At 38.9% G+C, this 22,007-nt stretch overlaps 1 long non-coding RNA gene across 1 annotated transcript; it reads right to left on the reverse strand.

Moving 5' to 3' along the window:
- Window positions 1-1,275: 1,275 nt before the first annotated feature.
- Window positions 1,276-21,383, reverse strand: LOC123601858. Its single transcript, XR_006714314.1, has 3 exons — window positions 21,254-21,383; window positions 11,200-11,394; window positions 1,276-1,580 (listed from the first exon to the last, which is right to left on the reverse strand). It is a non-coding gene; the product is annotated as an uncharacterized LOC123601858 (long non-coding RNA).
- Window positions 21,384-22,007: the final 624 nt, after the last annotated feature.

Consider the following 22,007-nt stretch of genomic DNA (forward strand, 5'->3'; position numbering starts at 1 on the left):
CATGGAAATTTATAATGCATCTAAGAAATAGAGTGAATTGGAGACATTAAGAGTAATAATAATAAAAGTATGAGTACCACAGACCAACTCAGCAAATATTCATGTATCTGATGCAGGGGAACCACTTAGAAACTGATGAGACTACATAGCAGGATGTATTTGGGTGGAGTAAGAAATATTTTTGCAATTATTTTTATGATGGTGATATAGAACAAAATTATGATTTTTCAACCATGTTTTTTCCTTAGCAGTATAACCTTAAAAAATTATGTACAAATTTACATAAAGCTCCGCTATATGACGGGTGAGCGTACAAGACTACTATAGATTCTTTTTTGCTTATATTTCAACTTCCCAGTAACCCGTCCTCCGTGTATCTCCCAGATTAAATCGGATTACTTTCTTCCCCTACTCAGAACTGTCCAATAGGCTTGTTATACACATGAGAGTAAAAACTGGACGACTAATTCTGGCCTTCAGAGCTCCATGAGGTCTGGTCTCTGCCAACATTTCTAACTTCATCTCACTGCAGCTACCCAGGATCTGCAAGCTATGGGCCCTTTCACCTAGCTCTGCTATCATCACCAGTTCCAAAATGGGTTCAGGATTTTGTGTTGGTTCGGGCGCCTGGGTGGCTCAGTCGGTTAAGCGGCCGACTTCGGCTCAGGTCGTGATCTCGAGGTCCGTGAGTTCGAGCCCCGCATTGGGCTCTGTGCTGACAGCTCAGAGCCTGGAGTCTGTTTCAGATTCTGTGTCTCCCTCTCTCTGACCCTCCTCTGTTCATGCTCTGTCTCTCCCTGTCTCAAAAATAAATAAAAACGTTAAAAATTTTTTTAAAAAAAGAAAAAAATAGGATTTTGTAGTGGTTCTTTCCTCTTCCCGAAGCATCCTTCTACCTATTTTGTATGCATGTGGGGTATCCCTGCAAGTGCGTTCTTTCCTAAATGTTACCTCCTCAGAGAAGCCTTTCTCAACCACCGAAATAAGGTAGTCACCAGTCATATTCAACACAGTACCCTATGTTAACTCTTCACATGGGACTTACCACTGGAGTCTTTTCATGTTTTTATTTGTTTGCATTATGTATTCCTCTACTAGAATGTGTATTTCATGAGAATAGGAACCTTATCTCATTTTGTCACTGGCCCTCCTCGCTTTGATCTTCTTACCTCCAAATTCTGCCAGACAGATTCTTTCAAGCACTCTGAAGTACTTGATAGATGCACACCTCTTTCGAATTCTTCCACATTCTCAGAAAGAGGCCTCTTAGCCCTCTACGATGAGAAATGCTAAGTTTATTTGTTGAGAGGAATTAGCTTCCACGTTAAGGCACAGCATCCCACAGCCACGTATGCCTATTCCGTCTCTTCTACATGAAAACATTTTCTGTTATGTAAACACAAGTTTTCAACCCTCTCCGTAGACAAAGACTGTGATCACTGTCAGTAGTCTCATCTTCACACATTAAGGATAATGAGAAATTGATTTGCTCCCAGCAGATCAGCTTGTTCCTTTAGCTTTACTGAGATAGCAAGATGTGGAAGGAAACCAGATGGCTGTGACTAGGGCGAGGGATGGCTCTGGAAAATAAGGAAAAATCAATGCAAATTCTGTGAAAAATACCGAATATTTGCAGATGATTTTTTTTTTTACTGCCGACTCATTACATAAATTTTCAAGACATACACGATAGCTCTGCTATTGGCATATTTTAAAAAACCATCCTAAACACATACTGGGACTTTATACTGAGAATAGTACAAGGTACTTTACTGATTACGATATATTTATATTTTTCAACATTCCTGTAATGTATAAGGGGAATTACAATCATGAAAACATAAATTTTTAGTCCCTGTTGGCCTTCTTTTTAGCCCCAGAACCTCAGGTAACTTATTGTCTCTTTACTTCATTTTTTTCATCTATAAAATAGATTAATAGCTCTGCTTTATGAATTCTGTCAGTTGTAGGTTAACCAAAATAAATATCTAGCTATAACCCAGGACTGGGCTTACAGCAGATGCTCAGAAAACACTGAAGGACACCTGCTGTTTAGATGAAGAAATAGAGACATAAAACATTGAAGTCACAGTGTAATGATAGATTTTTCGATTTCTTCATTTCTAGTTCATGAGCACATCCATCTCAACTTTTTTATGTGACTGTTATGTTATTGGTGTCTTTACAACAATTGAGTCCCCATCCAACCGAAGGAATATAACACTAAACTATTTTTTGAACAAATTATTTGTCTATATGCTGGATCCTGCAAACCGGGATCACTTTCGTTTCATTGATTATATTTGCCTTTGTATTCCTTCTATCAAAAGGAATTCTCCCCGCATGTATCCTTGATCCCATAAACACATGCCCTCTCCAGATCTACTGAGAGCTGAACCTTCTTGTCTCGCTTCTTTAAACCGTCCCTCTTTACTTGGTCCCTTCCATCATCATTCAAACACGCTGCAAGATGTCCCTTCCTCAAGCAAATTTCACAAGCCCATATACCTTTGTAGTTATTTCCAAATCTCTCCACCCCTCTTTACAGGAGAACTTTTTGAATCGGCTGCCCACTGTGTTCTTTTCTCTTCCTTTTCCCACATCGCGCTTGTTTTTTGATGGTCTCTGATACGAATCCTGATCCCGCCATTCTACTTAAACATCCCTGATTAGCTTCACCGATGACCTTCATCATGCTCTTCAGCAAGCCACTTACAAATCCTTTCCTGACCTCTTTTTTTTTTTAATGTTTATTTATTTATTGTGTGTGAGAGAGAGAGAGAGAGAACGTGCCTGTGGGTGTGTGAGTAGGAGAGGGACAAAGACAGAGGGAGACTGGCCAGTCTCCGCATGGCCAGTGCAAAGCCTGACTCAGGGCTTAAACTCACAAATCTTGAGATCATAACCTGAGCCCAAATCAAGAGCTGGACACTTAACTGACTGAGCCACCCAGGCGCCCCTCCCTTCTCAACTTCTTAGCAACATTTGACATGTTTGCCAATATTTTCCTGCGTTCTCTTGACTTCTTTGGTCATTCTCCCATTACTTCTCTGAATACCTCTGCTCAGTAACTCAAGTTAGCTTCCTTTCTTCTCTCTGGTCTCCAAATGTAAGAAGTTTCATTGCCTTGTTCCAAGTCCGCTTGTCTCAGGTCTTCACTCTTGACCTAAGTGCACTTATCCACCTCCATGACTCTAATACTACTCACGCTGACTTTCAAATTAAGATCTCCAACAGTGACCTCTTTTCAGAGCTCTAACCCCATGTAATTAATTCACTGTGTTATACCTTCATTTAAATGACTTACGTGTATCTCAAACTTGACATATTTAGAAGTAAGCTTTTTTTTTTTTATTCTTTGTAAATTGCCTCACTATCTAGGTTCATTTTTGATTCTTACACTTCCACAAATCTAACTATTGTGCTAAAAGAGTGTGACTTCATAGTGTGGCAGCAAAAAACTAAACTCTACTCTTTTCTCTCTGGTGCCTGATCAAATCTGGCATTTCTTCCACGCCCTTTGGTTGACTTCTCAGGTGGATCACATGGCTATTTAGGCCACTTTTGCTTAATAAATCTCTCCTAATCACTTAATCTCATAAAAGTCTCACTTTAGCAACTGTACATCGAGTCTAATGAAATAGTCAAACTAGATATTTTATCGAGATTAAATTTCCCCTTCCTTCTCATCAGATTTTATTTCAGTTGGAAGCTGGAAGCTGCATTGGGAAAAGGCATATGGTAAGCTTTTCTCTTTTCCCTTTACACGTAGGTCTTCTGTCTCCCATCCCAGGCTTCCTTCTGGGTCCTTTGGGTTTAGAGGTTGAAATGATCTACTGGTAAGGGGCAGAAGAGATTGTTTTTGACTGGTACTCTCATCATACAGCTCTAATGCTTCCTGGAATTTCAGGTATACAAAAATCAGTGTTCTTCTTAACAAAATCTTCAGATACAACACCGTTTTTTATGTGTGAGTATATCAATGGAAGCTTAAAAATTTTTGCAACATACATAGAAAAAAAGTTAAATATTACTCCCCAGAAATTGCCAATATCATCCCTGTACATGTACATAAAGGACAGAAAGCAAAGCATATGTTCTTGTTTACTTACTCAGTGTGCATTACTCTTCCATTCCATTCTAAAAGAAGCCAGCATTCAGAAACCCAACCATCGTCTAGGCAAGTAACATTTTTGTATTACTAGGAGCATAAGGTTTTCACAAACTGCAGAATACACTTGGAAAATTATTAACCCAGATATTTCCACCGTTGTTGGACACGTTATTTAAGTTGATAACGAAAGATATCAAGTATCGTGATGACACCCCAGTTAAGTGGAAGCATTTGAGGGCCAGATAATAAACGGTGTCCTGGGACAACTGGCTGGCTCAGGCAGTAGAGCACACAACTCTTGATCTCAGGGTTGAAAGCCTGAGCCCTATGTTGGCTGTAGGGATTACTTAAAATAAAAAAAATTCCTTTTAAAAAATAAAAAAATAAGTGGAATCCTGAGTCTACTCAGTCGGAGAAGCCACTCTACCTAGAGTAACACCTTCATTAGGGCTTTGGCCTGTGTTTTAAGAACAATCACACTTGGGGTGGAGGGGGTGCCTGAGTGGCTTAGGCAGTGAAGCATCCAACTCTTGGTTTTGGCTCAGGTCATGATCTCACGGTTTCATGGGATCGAGCCCTGAGTCAGGGTCTGCAATGGCAGTGCGGAGCCTTCTTGGGATTCTCTCTCCCTCTCTCTCTGCCCCTCCCCCCACTTGCACTGTCTTTGTCTTTCTCAAAATAAATAAGTAAACTTAAAAACAATAAAATAAGGGGCACCTGGGTGGCTCCGTCAGTTGAGCGACCGACTTCGGCTCAGGTCATGATCTCACGGTTTGTGAGTTCAAGCCCCGCGTCGGGCTCTGTGCTGACAGCCCAGAGCCTGGAGCCTGCTTCTGATTCTGTGTCTCCCCCTCTCTCTGTCCCTCCCCGACTCACGCTCTGTCTCTCTCTGTCTCAGAAATAAATAAACTTTTAAAAAATTTAAAAAATAAAATAAAATAAAAAGAACTATCACTTTGGGGAAGGCCAAACTAAAACCTCTGAAAATAAATCACTATTCCCTCCACCTTAGCCAAGATACCACTATTGGTTTGCAACCTCATAAAGATTCTGGGTGTTATTTGAAACCAGTTCCCATGCAGAGGGCAGGAAGAGACTCAAGAAAGACGCCAGTCATTCTAGACTGGTAAGTAGCAGTTTTAATAAGCAAGGGAATTTACCTGTGAGGATTGTCTTGGGCAGCTGCAAGATAAGTAGATCTCTACACTAGCCAGATGGTTTCAACACCACATCACTATCTCAAGGCTGTCTTTGGTGCAGCTTTTGGGAATAAGTCAAGCAGAATGCACCTTCCAAGGACAGGAAAGGTGGTGAGGAACCTCCAGTTGCCAGGTCCAACTTGCTGGTCAACTAGTGGTCAAGTTCTCTCAGTGACCTCTCCCAATAACACATTCAAGGAAAGTTAGTGGAGATTAGGGTTACCCTTAAAGATCTAAAGTTTGCAAGGAGGAAGATCCCTTGCATATCTTTATTTAATCTGCCAGGCTGGCCCTCAAAGAAACCAAGCAGGTCCCTGAGAGTGATTGTAAGATTAACACAAGCTCAACCAAGAAGCAGCCTTGATTAAAGCTGCCAAATTGTATGGTCTCAGGTAGGTCATGAGACTATCCTAATAAGAGATCTGATATAATATTCTGATATGAAGAGTATACTACAACAGATTACTTAGAATGGCAGACACATGGCATGTAGCTCCTGATTTGGTAAATGGGTCCTTTTCTATCCCCATCAGGAAAGAGAAATACTTTGCTTTATGAAACTGATAGCAATATTTATTTGCTTTATATATGTTAACTGTGTTGTCCTCTGTCATAACACAGTCTAAAGGGAACTTGGTGGTCTGGACAAGCCCAAAGAACATTGGGCTTGATGCACTGCATCAATGACATCTTGATAGAGAAGCAAAAGCATAATTGGAGGCCTTAATAAGACACATGTACTCCAAAGAGTGAGAAATAAACTCCATGAAGATTCCAGAACCTGCCATTTGGTAAAGCTTTTGGGTGTCCAGTGGTCAGGGGCAATCCCAGAAAATATGTTCTGGGATTATGTTAATCACAAAGTAAAAGACATATTGTTGCACCTCGTATCTTTTATTGAATATCCCACCCTACCCACCCCCGCCCCCTCCAAAAAAAAAGAAAGAAAAAGAGAAGCAAGACAAATACTGCTAAATCTGTTTGGGTTTCATGGGTTTTGGAAGTTACACATACTATGATAGGAATATGGGCTTATTCCAGCCCATATACCAGGAGCATGAAAGACTATTAGCTTTGAGTGGGACCTAGAGCAAGAAATGGCCCAGAAGCAGGTCCAAGCTGTGATACAAGCTGTCTGTCTCTATCTTTGACCATACAAACCATAGTCCCTCTAACATTATAAAGGTTATATTGGAGAAAACATGCAGTATGGAGTTATTTCAAGCCCTAGTAGAAGAATCATCACAAGATCCTTGATGTTCTGAAGCAAGGACATACCTTCTATAGCAGAAATGTATGCACTATTCAAGAAACAGATCCTGACATGCTATTAGGCTCTAGTATGGGTGTGACCCTTAACTAAGAGGCAGCAGGTGACAATGTATCACATTTTGGACTGAGTTCTATCAGACCAATAAGTCATAAAGTTGGGCACACCTGGCAGTAGTCCATCATAAGATGGAAATGGCACATATGTGATTGAATCCAAGCAGCATCAGAGTACGTGACTAAGATATATGAGTAGGTAGCCCAGACCCACATATCACCGACCATAGTTAGACAAGCTCACCCTAATTTTTCCTTGAAGATAAATAATCATGTCAAGCTTGATTTACAATGAATGAACTTGGTATGTAGACACAGCTGAAAATGGATAGTGACTGCACTACAATTACATGTAGGGGTGGCTTTGAACGAGAGTAGTGAGGGAAAATCTTCCCAGTGGTTGGGACTTCAAGTAAGGCATCTAGTCCATTTTGTTTTGATCACATTGGGTGGAGAGAGAAGTGGCCTGAGGTGATAATCTATACAGACTCATGGACAGTGACAGCTGGTCAGAGACCTAAAAGGAAAATGACTGGAGAATGAGAGACAAGAAGATCTGAAGTAGAGGCATCCGTTCAGATTAACGGAAGTGGGCATCAACTGTGAATATTTTTCTATCACATGTTAATGTCTACCACAAAGCATCTACCATTATAGAGGCACTAAACCACCAAATAGACAAAGTGCTTTTGTAAGTTGACATCACTCGGTCTTCATCATCAGCCACATTACAATGGGTATAAAGGACACATGATTGAAGTGGTCTTGATGAGAGTTGGAGGCTATACATAGGCCAAGCAGAATAGATTTCCTAAGCCCATTCTAGTTATTCTTGCCTCTGAACGTGCAATATACCAGTGATAGACCACTGGTCCTCAAGAGACCAACCAGTTACTTAATGACAAGCTGACTACATTACATCCCTTCCAGACTAGAAGGGCCATTGGTTCATTCAAACAAGAAGGGAAAATATATTCCAAGTATGATTATAGAAAGCAAACATAGCTACCCTGAGTCTTATTCAGTGCCTGATACATTGGCATAAAAGCTGACTCAGTAGAGCATCTAACCAGAGGACCTACTTCACTGTGAAGAGGGTATGAGAATGATATTATATACAACACCAGCATGTTAAGAAGATTCCAGACTGTTAGCATAGGAATGGCTTGCTAAAATATAGATGAAGTTACAGCTTGGAGAGACCATATGGAAAAAATTTAGGTGTTATACTCCAGGTTGCAGTATAATCATGAATCGGTAACCTCTGTAAGGCACTATGCCCCCAGTAAGAAGAACACATGAATGTAGGAACCAATGATGAATGTAATAGTGGCCCTTTATCCACTTCTCGTCATGACCCAAGAGACATTGAGTTTTCTATTTTTCCAACACTGGACTTTGCAGGGTTAGAGGTCTTGCTTCCCAAAAGTGGTAGGAAGTACTCAGCTGAGACTATACTGTAGGCCCTGGTCATTTTGATCTTCTTGGGTCTAGGAAACAGTAGACTAGAATAACAGTCACCATCTGGCAGGGATAATTGATGCTGATCAGCAAGACTACTGTCACAAAACAGAAGGGAGCAACGTGTATAGAATTTCAGTGGTTCTTTGGTAATCCCGTGCCTACATGTGACTTTCAATGGACAAATGCAATTATACTGACCTGAGAGTGGTGTGGTTACCAGTATATCAGCCTCTTGAGAAAGAAAGCTTGGGTCATACCACTGGATAAGCCATCAAGGCCTATAAAGGACACGGTTTAAGATAACAAAAGGATAGGGAGGAAGGAGATAATAAGTACCAGTTGTAAGCTACCAGACTAACTAAAGCAGTAGGGACTACTGTTAATCCCACAATCTTCCCTCTTTCAAGTATTTCTTCAGAAAGAGAAGCTGACAGAAACCATGGAAGAGTTGTTTCCACATATGGAGAAGTAGATCTGCATAGTGCAAGGAGTAAACTATAAATGCAGCCATGTAAATGCATACCTCAGATCTTTATTCAAGAGGGAACCTACCAGAAGGAGTGCATTTAACTAACCATCTGCAGCTGCAGTGCCTTTGAGATCCATCATAGCATTTGAGCAGTGGCTATGGTCTTCCTGGGAAGCTCTTAGACAATGATACAGCAGAGGAGGTTCCAGAGTTTAGCCTTTCTGCCCCAGGCAGGAAGAGAGTCTTTTCATCTGGGTTCCCACTGGATTAGTTGAGACTTTCTCAGAGCTACACTGCAGTGTGAGGTCCTCTCTACCCTGTCCTTCCTCCTGCTCCCTTATTTTCACAGGTGTTCAACTTGTATTGCCTTCCGAAGGCTTTCATCGCCAACTTCTGCTTCCTCTTCTCATTGTCTTACACAGTGATTAACCCTAATAAATCTCTTGAACTTGCAACTCTGTCCTGGTATCTGACGCCTGGAATACCTGACCAGATATAGATGTGGTTCCTTCTTAGAAACAGACTTGTTAAACAGTGCTAGCTAAATAGAGTAATACTGGACACCACAATGTTTTTTAAGGGATGGGCACATGATCATCCTTCTAATTTCAGATCTAAGAAAAATATTCAAACAGAAATCAAGTAATACTCTCTCTCTCTCTATGAGAGAGAGACAATCTCTATTACCTATGACAATCAAAGTAAAAATATTCACTTTATCTACTGGTAAAGAGTGTGTTGGAGAGGCCACTCCCTATACAAGTTTTAGTAAATAGATTATGTTGCTTTCACCAATATATCACAACCAATTAGCACAGTGTTACAAAATAACTACTGAACTTTTGAACTAATGGTTGAAAGAATAAAGCATACTATGAGACTTAAAAAATATTTTGTTACATAAGAGGTTGGAACTTTGCAAATAAAATGTCCAAATTCAGTGCGGAAAATATGTAATATTTTTCAAAGTCTCTAATTATTATTTGTTTTAAATGGAAGAAAACTAAATCTATGAGACAACTTATGGATGAAATAGGAAGACAAGAACAGAATCAAAAGGGAATTGGATAACAGCTGGAAAAAAAGAAAATGTGCTTGATGAGTAAAAGAAATATCAATAAAAATTAAGAATGGAATAGATGAATTAAAACTCACAGTGGAAGCAGATTTTTAACATCAAAGGTGATGGGAAAATTCTATAAGCATCTCATAAGTGATGGGGAAGATTTTAGAAATAGAAAGGAAACAGGCCTTACTCTTCTCTTCCACAAAATTCAAAAAAAATCATAAAAAGGATAACATCTAGTTGTTCTGTTTACTTTTTTAGGGAAAGATGCAGCAACCCAAACAACAGGAAAAATAAAAATAAAAGTTATAAGAATATAAAAAGAAACTATGGGGCCATTCTCGATCTAAGAGTTGAGGAAACAGATTCCACTCGTTGAATAGGAGAAGTGGTAAATACTTTGTGGTCATTCTTTAAAAAACTAACCCAGAAGTTAAAAGTCTACTTATTCACTTAAAACACTGGCAGTCATTACCATATTTCAGTATGTTTCCTGGGAGCTAGTGCATATGAACGTTGGCAGAATGAACCTCCAGTGTGATTTTTTTTTTTTCTCAAAAATGCCCTCAAAGCTTGTGTTTCAAGTGTACAGAGCAAATAGTGTTGCTGCAGTCATTTACGTGTCCTGCCAACTGCTAAAACCATCACACTGGAATTGTTCCTGACAATCATTGATTGGTAGGGGGTGGTATTTCAGAATGGCATTATGTTAGTCCACGGTTTTGGAGTCTGGGAAGTCGAAGATCACGGCCCTGACAGATTCAGTGTCTGTAGAGAGGCAGCTTCCCGGGCCATAGGTGGTCAACTTCTCAGCGTGTCCTCACATGGCAGAAGGTGCTAGAGAACTCTCCGAGGTCTCTTTTACGAGGACATGAATCCTGTTCGTGAGGGCTTCATGCTCATGACCCAATCATCTCCCAAAGGCCCCACCTTCAAATACCGTCACACATATTAGGTTTCAACATATAAATTTGGAAGGGGACACAGACATTCAGTCTGTAGCAGGCATACTCCACATGTGACATCTTGAAAAATGATTCATGAAAAAAAAATCTACAGCTATTCTAGTATTTTACTTGCAGTTAGAATCTGAGCCCATCAGGCAGCAACATTTGTGGACTGTTTATAATGAAATGTTTTACTTAGGATGAAAGTATACAACTTTGCACAGTTGTTCATTCAAAAGTACATGGCATACATGACAGGCCCCTTTATAAAGGCCATATTATGATAACGATATTACTTATTAAGGCCATTGTATTATATTATTATTATTCCTTGGGACTGGTGCTACTTTTTTTATGACTAGCCAGCTGCTTAGTTATGAATCTCCCACAAATCATTGTTTGAGCTAGCAGTATCCTCTCCTGCAACATTAAAACAAAACACTTTTAATGTGTTAATGTGGTTATAAGTCTAGAGATTTTTTGAAAGTGGCAGGATGTGGCCTCTGGGGATTAAGCGGAGGACCAAACAAACATCTTCATGAAGTTTGACACATTTTCCCCAAATGCAAGCTGAGACCTGAATAGGGCAGTCCTATAGACAGTGACATGTGTACCTGTAGCACATATAGACTTGGATCTTTGATTTTGATGTAACTATCCAATCAGTGACTTCTCGAATCCTCCCAGGTGTATTCATTTGAGTTTTAGAGACAGCAATGAAGCCAAGTGATGATCTCTCTCCTTATTATTGATGGAAACCATGGTGCCTGGTCTTCTAAAGCAGTAGGACTAATCAAGGACTTTTCTTCCTGCACCTAAACATGAATGCATGCAATGAAAAGGGAAAAGTGACAGCTGGGAAGGACATGTCAGTTTGTCTTAGAGAAACACAGACCTTTCTCAAATTATAAAGAGTTATTATGTTCAGCCCAAATTGTATGCTAAGGAAAGAGAAAACGATGCTTAGAAACAGAGATAGTGATAGGCTGTGTGCTGACAGCTCAGAGCCTGGAGCCTACTTCCGATTCGGTGTCTCCCTTTCTTTCTGCTTCTCCCCCATTCATGCTCTGTCTCTCCCCATCTCTCAAAAATAAATAAATGTTAAAAAATTTTTTTTAGAAACAGAGATAGTGACAAAGTAAGACAGAGTGAGCATGAGGGAGAGGGCAAGAGAAATATTCTATGTATAGAATGAATTCCTAGTCTGTTCTCCACATAGCCCAGGTATTTTTCCTACATTATGATTAATCTTCCGAAAATAATCCTGCAAATTAGGTATGATTGTATTCATTTTACAGATGAGTAAGCTGAATTGTTAGAGCTGACACCAAACCTTGAGCTATTTCTACTATAACTTGCCACCTTCCTAATTAAAGTGATTACTTTCTCCCTAACGAGTCCAATAGCTTCCTTACTCATCTACATTTATCCAGAATCTCCTATCTCCACTTAATTGTTTATGTCATAACTAGATTTATTTTACTAAAATCCTGCTTTCATCATGTCTAGTGAAGGGGTCCAAAGCAAGTCTCCCCAAAATACACCACTTTGGCATAAAGATTATTTTAAGCTAAAAGTAATCAAAATCAGCTTGTTCAAGAAAATCTCTTGAACTCCCCCTCAACTGCCTAAATTTACATCAGAAAGGGGGCCTGTACCAGGAAGACTGTTATTACCAGAGATTCCTTTTTACCTAAGGAACATTTCTGCATAACGGGGCAAATTCTGTTTTCCAAATATCTCCTCTTACCTTCTTGCAAATAACACCCCTCCCCTTTGTATCTCCAGATACCCAACCTTTTCCTTAGCTCAGAAGGTCATGCAAGCTTCAGTTACTTGGATGCTCTTAACATTTTACAGGTCGCCTGCACATAGGTAATTCAAGTTGTTTTTCTCCCGTTAATCTCTCTTAGGTCAATTTAGTTATTAGACCCACCAAAGAACTGAAAAGGGAAGAAAGGAAAATTTTCCTGCCCCTACACTGGGCTGAAACACTGAAATGGATGTCCAAATCCCAAAAGATAAAATAAAAACTCCCATATACGAACTTTCCACAGTCTGAACTCAGGTACTATGCTTTGACTACTTGCTGGAAATGAAAATCATTCCCTCTCTGCCCCCATAATTCACTTCTTAAAGAACTATAGGGGAGCAGAATTTGCCACCCCAAAGCATGCCTCTCTGGTATAAGGGATATTTTTGGCTGATTATTTTTAAGTAACTGCAAACACAAAACAAGCTCTGAAAACCAAGTCAAAGTTGCCTTCTTGAAGGAGACATTTACATGTGTAAGGGAAATCTCCATTTGCAAGTGTGTGTTTCTGGCTGTACCAGAAAGAAGGGGATGACCACACATTTCCAGAAACTCTTATCAAGGGAGAAGACAACTTCAATCTGCACAACCACCTTACCCTTTTAACCATGCTTCTTTTGTTGTTAACCTCCCATAACTGACTTGCCACCCTTAACATCTTAATATGTCTTTCACTGAAGATGATAATTAAGATGATAGCTTCAGACACTGGGGAAGATGCTCCGTTTTCTTAAGTCTCTCCCATGTATACAGTGTAGAGGCTGCTTTTAGGCAACCAGCTTGAGCAGTGGAAACCTGTGTAAGGTACAAGGGCCCACAGTGACCCCCTGGCTGAATAGAAACAGGCCTATTAGGCAACCCACTTTGAAATACCCATAAGCCATACCTGAGCAGAGGATTACTTACACCCAGGCACAAGGTACCCAAAAGGAAAGTTCCAGACATTCTCATTCCTTCTCTCCCTCCCCCTTAACTACAGTCCCCCTACCAGAGACAGTCTTTCCTTTGCTGTCCTGTCTGCTGCTCCCTTACGGTGTAATCAATAAATGTCTGTCTCCTTTGTTCTGTCTTAGGTGAATTCTTTCACTGCCCAAGCCACCAGCCCCCATCTTATCAGGTCACCCCACATACAAAAGGTAAACATGTTATTAAATTGTGTTTGTTTTCCTCCTGTTAACATGTCTTATATCAACCTCATTGTTAAACAAGCCAAAGAACCTAGAAGAAAAGAAGGGAAAACTTTTTTGTCCCTACAGAATTTACTCAAGCCTCCTTTAGAGAGATTTCACCCCTCTAACCACTTGGGCTGAGAATGACATGAACACATCCACATTTGTGTCCACAATTGATGGGATCAGAGAAAAACACTGGACAAATCCTGGGCCTCTGAATTTCATTTCCTAGAAATTTGGACCTGGACCTGTCTCTTAAAAACCTGGACTATGAAGTGATGTATATCTGAGACTGGGGCCAAGGAACCAGTGTAAAAGAGAAGGTTCATGTTCAGAGACAGGAAGAAAAATCCTTCTGCTGAAAAAAAGTAGGAATGAAAGACCAGGTAGAGAGACAGAAAGAGACTCCTTTGTTCTGTTCCTTAGGGCTTTTAAATGTCCTGTTCTAGTCCCTCCAGCCCATGCATTCTCAGTGGTGACCATATTGTTTCCAAGGGGATAATTGGTTATTGGGGAGAAGAGGGAGGGTGACCCCCCCCAAAAAATCTTAGATTTTGAAATCTGGAATTTCTCTTCTGAAAAGAAAACCAGCATTCTAACTTCAGTTGTAGAAGTTGATTGGTAGACAGTTGACACAATAATTAAATTTTTTATACAATTATAATTTTGTTTTCAAATAAAAACAGAAAAGATTAGTATACAAGAAAAGAAGCAGAGAAATAAATGATGGAGAAGAAAATAAATCCCTCCATTCCCTTTCTCCTCTTCTTTGTTAACAAAAATACTGATCCTCACGTTGACCCTGTAAGCTATGTTATTATTATCTATTTAACAATGAAAAGATGAAACGCAAAGATATTAAGACACAAGAGGGTAAACAGCTAATGTCCTAATTATCGGAGCCAAGATTTAAATGTGTGACCAAGTGGTTCTAAATCCCATGTTTCTTTCCGACTAAAACACACCGGTTCCCAGAAACCTGTTCCCTACAAAAGAAATTTTCCTTATTTCACTCAAGCTTTATAACATCAATTCTCTATGAGACTTGAATTTATGGTAATGAATTCCCTCATATGCCTACATTTCCATTCTTTCTTATTTCATTCAGCCCATAAGCAAAGTAATTTACTGTAAAGGCAAGAGTAACATTTACCCTTATGTTGTTTCAGGACAAAGTCATTTCTCTCAGGAAATATATAATATAGTACAGATATTAAATATGCTAAATGAATTCTTGCTTGTGTTTAAGCACAAATGTAAGGTAAATTTTAAAGGGAAACAAGTGTCTTGACTATGTCAAGCACTTTTGTAAGTGCTCCAGAAAGGGAGCACTTACACCTCCCTCCAGAAAGGGAAGGTATTCCAACTCCACACGCATGGGGTCCCTTCTGTGCTCATCATAAGATGATTGTTCTGCCTCCCATGCAGCTTGTCTTAGAATCATGATAACATAATCAACAGTATAAAAGACTGGAAATTCAGACTACTGCCACAAAATTCAATTTTTTAAAAATTTTTATTTTTGAGAGAGAGAGAGAGAGGGAGAGAGCGAGCAGGGGAGGCACAGAGAGAGAGGGAGACACAGCATCTGAAGCAGGATCCAGGCTCGGAGCTGTCAGCGCAGAGCCTAATGCAGGGCTCGAACTCACAAACCTGGAGATCATGACCTGAGCCCAAGTTGGACGCTTAACCACCTGAGTCACCCAGGCGCCCCACACAAAATTCAATTATTAATTGACTCCAGCTTCTGTCTAAAAACCACATGAGGCAATACGTGCGAACATGGAACAATGCCTTTCTCCGGGGCACCATATTAAAAGAGTAGGTGACCCGTATCAGATCCTTATGGAGTGCTTCTTAAATAAAAATGCAGGTTGTCTACTTCCTCCTAATTTCACTGAATCCTAGTCTGAAAATTAGGTTTGAGAATATGTTCCTGAACAAGACATCCAGGTGATGCTGATACCTGTTCATCCACTTGAAGTTTTCCAGCATTTTCTTTTTACACATGTTGGCAGTTACAGAAAGCAATACATACAGATTACATCAGTTCTATAGAAATAGTATCGACTGAATAAAAATTTATCATGCAGCTTTACTTTGCAAACTCTATGGATTTAAGAAATGTCTCCTAAATGTGTATTTCAAAAATAGGTACAAAGTGGTAATTCAACTTGCCATCCATTATGTTACTCAATTATCTTTTGATGAGCAACCTTTTCCCTAGTTTCATTTCTAGGAAAGCAGTTTGTCTCTGTTAATAAAAGAAAATGCTTACTGTGAGGGGTCAACAGGAATTATCTAGATTATATAGTCAACTCTAATATACGAATCATCAAAATATGGGTCAATTACTACTCCAGGCATTGGAGATACAAACAATGTAAGACAAAGCCTCCATTAATGATATATCATAAACATATACAATCTACAAAAGAATTTGAGTTTCTTTTTCTTGCTTTGATTATGAAAAAGGCCATAAGTAAATTGCAGCCTTCCAGTTTCTGCTCTGACATGTGAAGAACTTAAAAACCTTCACTCCCATCTTTGCAATAAAATAAATAAATAAATAAAGCTAAACAAACTGAAAGTCACCTATTTTTTTGGGCCCATCTGAGAACTCAGGTTGCAAGACAAATTGCCCCCACCCAAGAAAGTTCTAGAGGGATAGACATCCCAAGAGTCTATCAAGAGTCATACATGAGATCTACTAATTCAAAAGCTGCTGGAGCCACACAATGATGGATACACTTAACTGGTAATTTTGATGAATTGTTGGAAACTAGGTATAGACTAGCTTGACAGCAAGAAACTTCTGGAGGACACAGTCCTAGGGATCCCCTACATTTGTATGGGGTTTATGTTTAGAAATCTCACCAGATTTTCATGGTGAAGATCTACCCTCCAGAGGTCTCTGCCTATCTCTGAGGGAGAAGAAGGAAACCATTGTGAGATATACTCCTAGAAACTTCTCCATAACAAACATCTACTCTTTAGGGGAAAACACTTTGCCAGAGCCTTATTCTTGTTGACAGAAGAGAATTCTTGACACTTCAGCTCCCTCTAGCCTTTCTATCTCACCCCAGTGAGTGGGATGATGATAAAGTCAACAAAATTCAGGGTTCAAACAGATTAGGAGCATTAGAGCCAGGGAAAGAAGTAGGGATCGGAGACGCAGGCCCCCTAAAAGACTGGAATTTTCTTCAAGAGCTTTGCCTCTGCATTCACAACTTAGCTACCTGTCTGGAACAAGAGGCCTAGCTTTTGGCCTATCTTAGCTTTTGACGTGCCTTCCTCACTAAGCTCAATCATGTCTAGCTTTTGAGTTAAAGTGAGAAGTACGTGACTCTTCCTTTCACACGAACACTTTGAGGTCATTGTAGGGTTATTCATCGGCCTAATGTCCATACTGTCATGTCTCAGGGAATAGAGAGGCCTGAGGAGAGGGAAAGAGATAAGGGAATGACTGGTTGGTGGAGCAGTCAGAACACATAGATTGATCGAGCAGGTTCACTGTCTTATATAGGGGTGGTTTGTGGTGCCCCAAACAATCACAACAGTAACGTCAAAGATCAATGGTCACAGATCACCTTAAAAATATAATAATGAAGAAGTTTGAAATATTGCAGTCAGGAATGTGACTTTTTCATTCTCTGGGATTTGAAAGTTGCAAAGGTGTTGTAAATTGTGATATGCCAAGGGTCACCCTGCCACAGCATAAAGAAAGATTTCCTGAGAGGGACCACATTTTAACCCTGATGGACCCTTCACGTTTGCAAGCATATTTTTTAAGAAAGGTGCATAGAGCTTCTGTCACCTATAAAGTGAATATAGTTTCTAAGGTGAATAGAGCTTCTGTCACAAATAACATAGATCATTGTTGCACTTCAAGAGAAGGGTTCCAACAGAAAAGCTAGAACAAAATTCATACACTTTTTCAAGAATGAACGAGGGTAGAAGGAATGAAAACAAGAAGTATCTGGCACCACCTTAAAGACTTCGTAGAGTAAGTGGGAGAGGAGGAGAAGGAGAAAACAGCATGCTCTGGGAAAATTTTAAGGATAATTGTTTTTTCTTAAAAAAAAAGAAATTTTAAGAACAAAAGGGCTCTGAGAACATTTATGGGCTGGGATCAGGGACTGGAAAAAAGTGAGATTGAAGGTAGACACACAAAAAAGGCAGACGGAGCACTTAACGTTCATATTGTCTCGAAATGCTTTTTTGGAGGCAGCAACTTCTGATAGAAAATGCCAGAATGCTGTTTGGAGTGACAGTCATTTTTCTCAATCTGACTGATGGAAATAATTTCACAAGTAAATGTGAGCAGAAAAGAAGGAGGCAATCCAGGAAGAAGGGACAAAGAGAATCTTTGTAATGTCAGACTAGGATAACTAGTCCATCATTTAAAAAGCAGTATGTATATTTTGAATCTCTAACTAATAGTAATTTTTAAGCCCAAGAATATTATCTAATACGTCATGGTTTTCATTCTAGAAAAATGTTTCAAACACATGTTCAATATATAATTTTCACATAATGTTTTTAAATTTTTTTTTAATGTTTACTCATTTTTGAGAGAGAGAGAGTGAGACAGAGCATGAGCGGGGGAGGGCCAGAGAGAGGGAGACACAGATTGGAAGCAGGCTCCAGGCTCTGAGCTGTCAGCACAGAGTCCGACGTGGGTTCGAACCACAAACCATGAGAATGTGACCTGAGCCGAGGTTGACGCCTAACCGACTGAGCCACCCAGGAACCCTTAATTTTCACATGATTTTTAGAGTCCTGATTTTCTAGGGATCTGAAAGAGTAGAACTGTAAATATTTTCAATCAGTATATATGCTCTATCAAATACAATTATATTAACAAATAAAAAAGTTAGTAGAATTTCTACATTTGACGTAATGATGAAAAGACCAAAGCTTCTGAGCATAAGCTTCTCCATCAAAACTTTTTTGTTCTCTCCACCCTTCCCTTTTATAAAACTTTCATTAGCTCTTATTCTGGATGTATAGGAAGTGAGGTAGTGAGATTGCTCAAGTGCTTTTTTTGACAAGAAACCTAAAATAAAGAGATTCTTGTTTTTGTTTCTATTTGTGTTTGAGCATAGAGGAGGTAGGGGTGGGTGTTTTAATAATACCAGCACAGAAACTGAACATAGCAGGTTTTCAAAGAGGGTGTATTATATCAATGAAAGAATAAAGTGATTGAATATGAAAGATTAAGTCACACAATCATTTCCCTCCTTCTTTTTGTCCTGTTTTCTAAAAATTTTAACTTCTGGTTTTTTTTTTTGTTTTTTGTTTTTTGTTTTTGTTTTTGTTTTTTTTTTTTTTTTTTTTGCATAAACCCTGCACAGTTGATACAAAGGGTACTCATGAAAACTGTACATTTTCCATCAAGTAATATAAATCTCTAAAGGATAACTGTCTCTGTTTAAAAATTCAAATTGGCCGGCTATGATAATGTCTACCCTTATACTATGTAATATATTTGTATTTATTTAATATCTGCCATATCCATCCTTTATTACCGACATCCTGTATTTATCCCCAGGTTCCCAAACTTCCATTTTGGATGAGAGAAGTCTAAATATATATTTACTATGGGACTATATCAGTTACAACACTTAAAATGCTAGCTCCCAGCCCACTTGAACAAGACAGGTGCTGGAATGGAAGGTGCGCTGGGTCCAGTGGCAGCAGGGTCCCCAAATTTGCTCTGTTATAGATCCTCTCACTGGCTAGTCTCTTATCAATCTAGAATTATTCTTTTTAGAAAGCTCACAGATTACGGTTCAGATATTCAAAGGCAGTGAGTGCAAGACATATTTTTAAACAGGTTATCATATCTCAAATTTCAAATATATCTTTATTATTAAAAAACACATAACTTCCTAATTTAAAAAAATCATTTACTCTAGACTACAGGAAGAGGTATTTGGATTATATTGAACAAATAAGAATTTATTTACATGCCTTTGAAAATTGGGATTTTCTTTTGTTTTAAATTTTTTAATTTTTGAGAGAAAGAGAGACAAAGTACAAGCGGGGGAGGGGCAGAGAGGGAGGGAGACACAGAATCTGAAGGAGGCTCCAGGCTCTGAGCTGACAGTGCAGAGCCCAATGCGGGCTTGAACCCATGGGCCATGAGATCATGACCTGAACTGAAGTCAGATGCTTAACCGACTGAGCCACCCAGATGCCCCCAAAACTGGGATTTTCATCACATGTAGCCATGTAAACACTAAACAAAAATGAATTGAATGTCCAATACGACATGCATGTGGCTTTGTCAAAACTACCTCAATGTTTAAAGTGCATATTAACTTCTCAACTTGTTTTATGGGTGCAAGAATAACCCTGACACCAAAACCTCACAAGTACTTTATAAGAACAGAAATATCTAACCAATTTACTTTATGAACAAGAACTCAAATATCCTCAACAAAATGTTAGAAAATTGAATTGTGCAAAATGTAAGCCCCATGACCAAGTAGAGGTTTTCCCGGGAATGAGAGACTGATTCAACATTAGAAAATTAGCATAATTCACCACATCAATAAAATAAAAGAGAAAAACCATATGATTGTCTCAATGGAGGCAGAAAAAGCAATATTCATTCAGGGGAAAAAAAATCTCCACAAACTAGAAAGAGAAGGAAACTTCAGCAATATAATTATTTTTAAATAGGAAGAGAAGGGAATGATCTCAATCTAATGAAATGTATTTGCAAAATTTGTATAACTGATATCAAAATCAATGGTGAAATATTGAATGTTTTTCCCCTAAAATTGGGAACAAGGTGAGAATGTTCAGCATCAGCACTTTTATTTACCGTGTTATGGGATGCTCCGGCAAGTACAATTTAAAAATTTGTTAAAAGGGGGCACCTGGGTGACCCAGTGGGTTGAGCGACCGATTTCGGCTCAGGTCATGATCTCGCAGTTCCTGGGTTTGAGTCCTGCACGGGGCTCTGTGCTGACAGCTCAGAGCCTGGAGCCTGCTTCCGATTCTGTGTCTCCCTCTCTCTCTGCCCCTCCCGTCTCGTGCTCTGTGTCAAAAATGAAGAAATGTTAAAAAAAAAAAAAATTAGAAAAAAAGAAAAACACAAGAAAAAAGAAAAAAATGAACGAAAGAAAGAAAAAAAGGCATACAAATCATAAAGGAAGAAGTAAAACTAGGTTTATTTATAAAGAACATGGTGTTTATAAAAACTCCCAAGGAATTTACAAAAATACATCCTACAAAATCTAATAAGTAAATTTAGCTAAATCACAGTGTATGGGATCAATATTCAAAGACCAGCTGAATATTTATTTGCTGACAACAAACAACTGGACTTAAAATTTAAATAATAAAATAAATATTCAAAATAATATCTGAGAATAAATGTAACAAAAATGTAAAGATCTCTATACAGAAAACTTTAAAATATTTTTGGGAGAAACTTTAAAATGCCTAAACAGGTGGAGAGGGACACTGTGTTCATGGATTGGAAGATTCAATATTAATAAGGTGCCATTCCTCCCCACATTCCTGTTAAGACTATACAACCCCAGTTAAGATTCCAGGGAGATATTTGTTGAAATTTCCAAGCGAATGTAAAAATTTACACTGACATCCACAACATCTGAACTAGCCAACACAATCTTGAAAAATAATTTAAAAAGCTGGAGTACTTACACCATCTGATTTTGGAATTAGTCTAAAGCTCCAGTAATAAAGGCAGTGTGGCACTTGAAAAAGTGATAGACACAGAGCACAAAAGCACAGGACAGAGAGTCCATAAGTAGACCTACACATACACATTCAATTGGTCTTCAACCATGTCGCCAAGGTAATAGAATGGGGAAGAGGGTGGTTATTGTTTCCTCCTTAATTTGTTTTGTTTTCAGCAGGTGTTCTAGAACACTTTGATACCTCTATGAAAAAGCATTAACCTCAACCTTAGCTTTAAAACACCCACAAAAATTGCTTTGAGCCTAAATGCAAAAGCTAAAGCTATTAGGCTCCTAAGAGGAAATACAGGAGAATATGTTCATGACTTTGGATTAGGCAAAGGTTTCTTAAACCAGCTAAAAAACCAGAAGAAAAAAAATTGGACCTTAATAACACAACAAGGAAATAGGCAAAAGATTTGAATAGCCGTTTCACTAAAGTGGATATGGAATTGGACAACAAGCACATGAAATACTCACGAGATGTCTTGGAAATGCAAATTAAAACCACCATAAGTTACCACTCTACAACTACTACAATGGATAATTTTTTTTAATGACGATGTCAAGTGTTCACAAGGGGAAGAAATAATTTGCAGTTCATACTTGCTGATGGGATTGTAAAATGGCAATACCACTTTGGAAATCTCTTAAGCAGTTTCCTTTAAGTTCCCTATATCTACCCAGCAATTCTACCACTAGAAATTTACTCAAGATCT

This window comes from Leopardus geoffroyi, chromosome A1 (genome assembly GCF_018350155.1).
Source record: "Leopardus geoffroyi isolate Oge1 chromosome A1, O.geoffroyi_Oge1_pat1.0, whole genome shotgun sequence".
Taxonomy (NCBI): Eukaryota; Metazoa; Chordata; class Mammalia; order Carnivora; family Felidae; genus Leopardus; species Leopardus geoffroyi.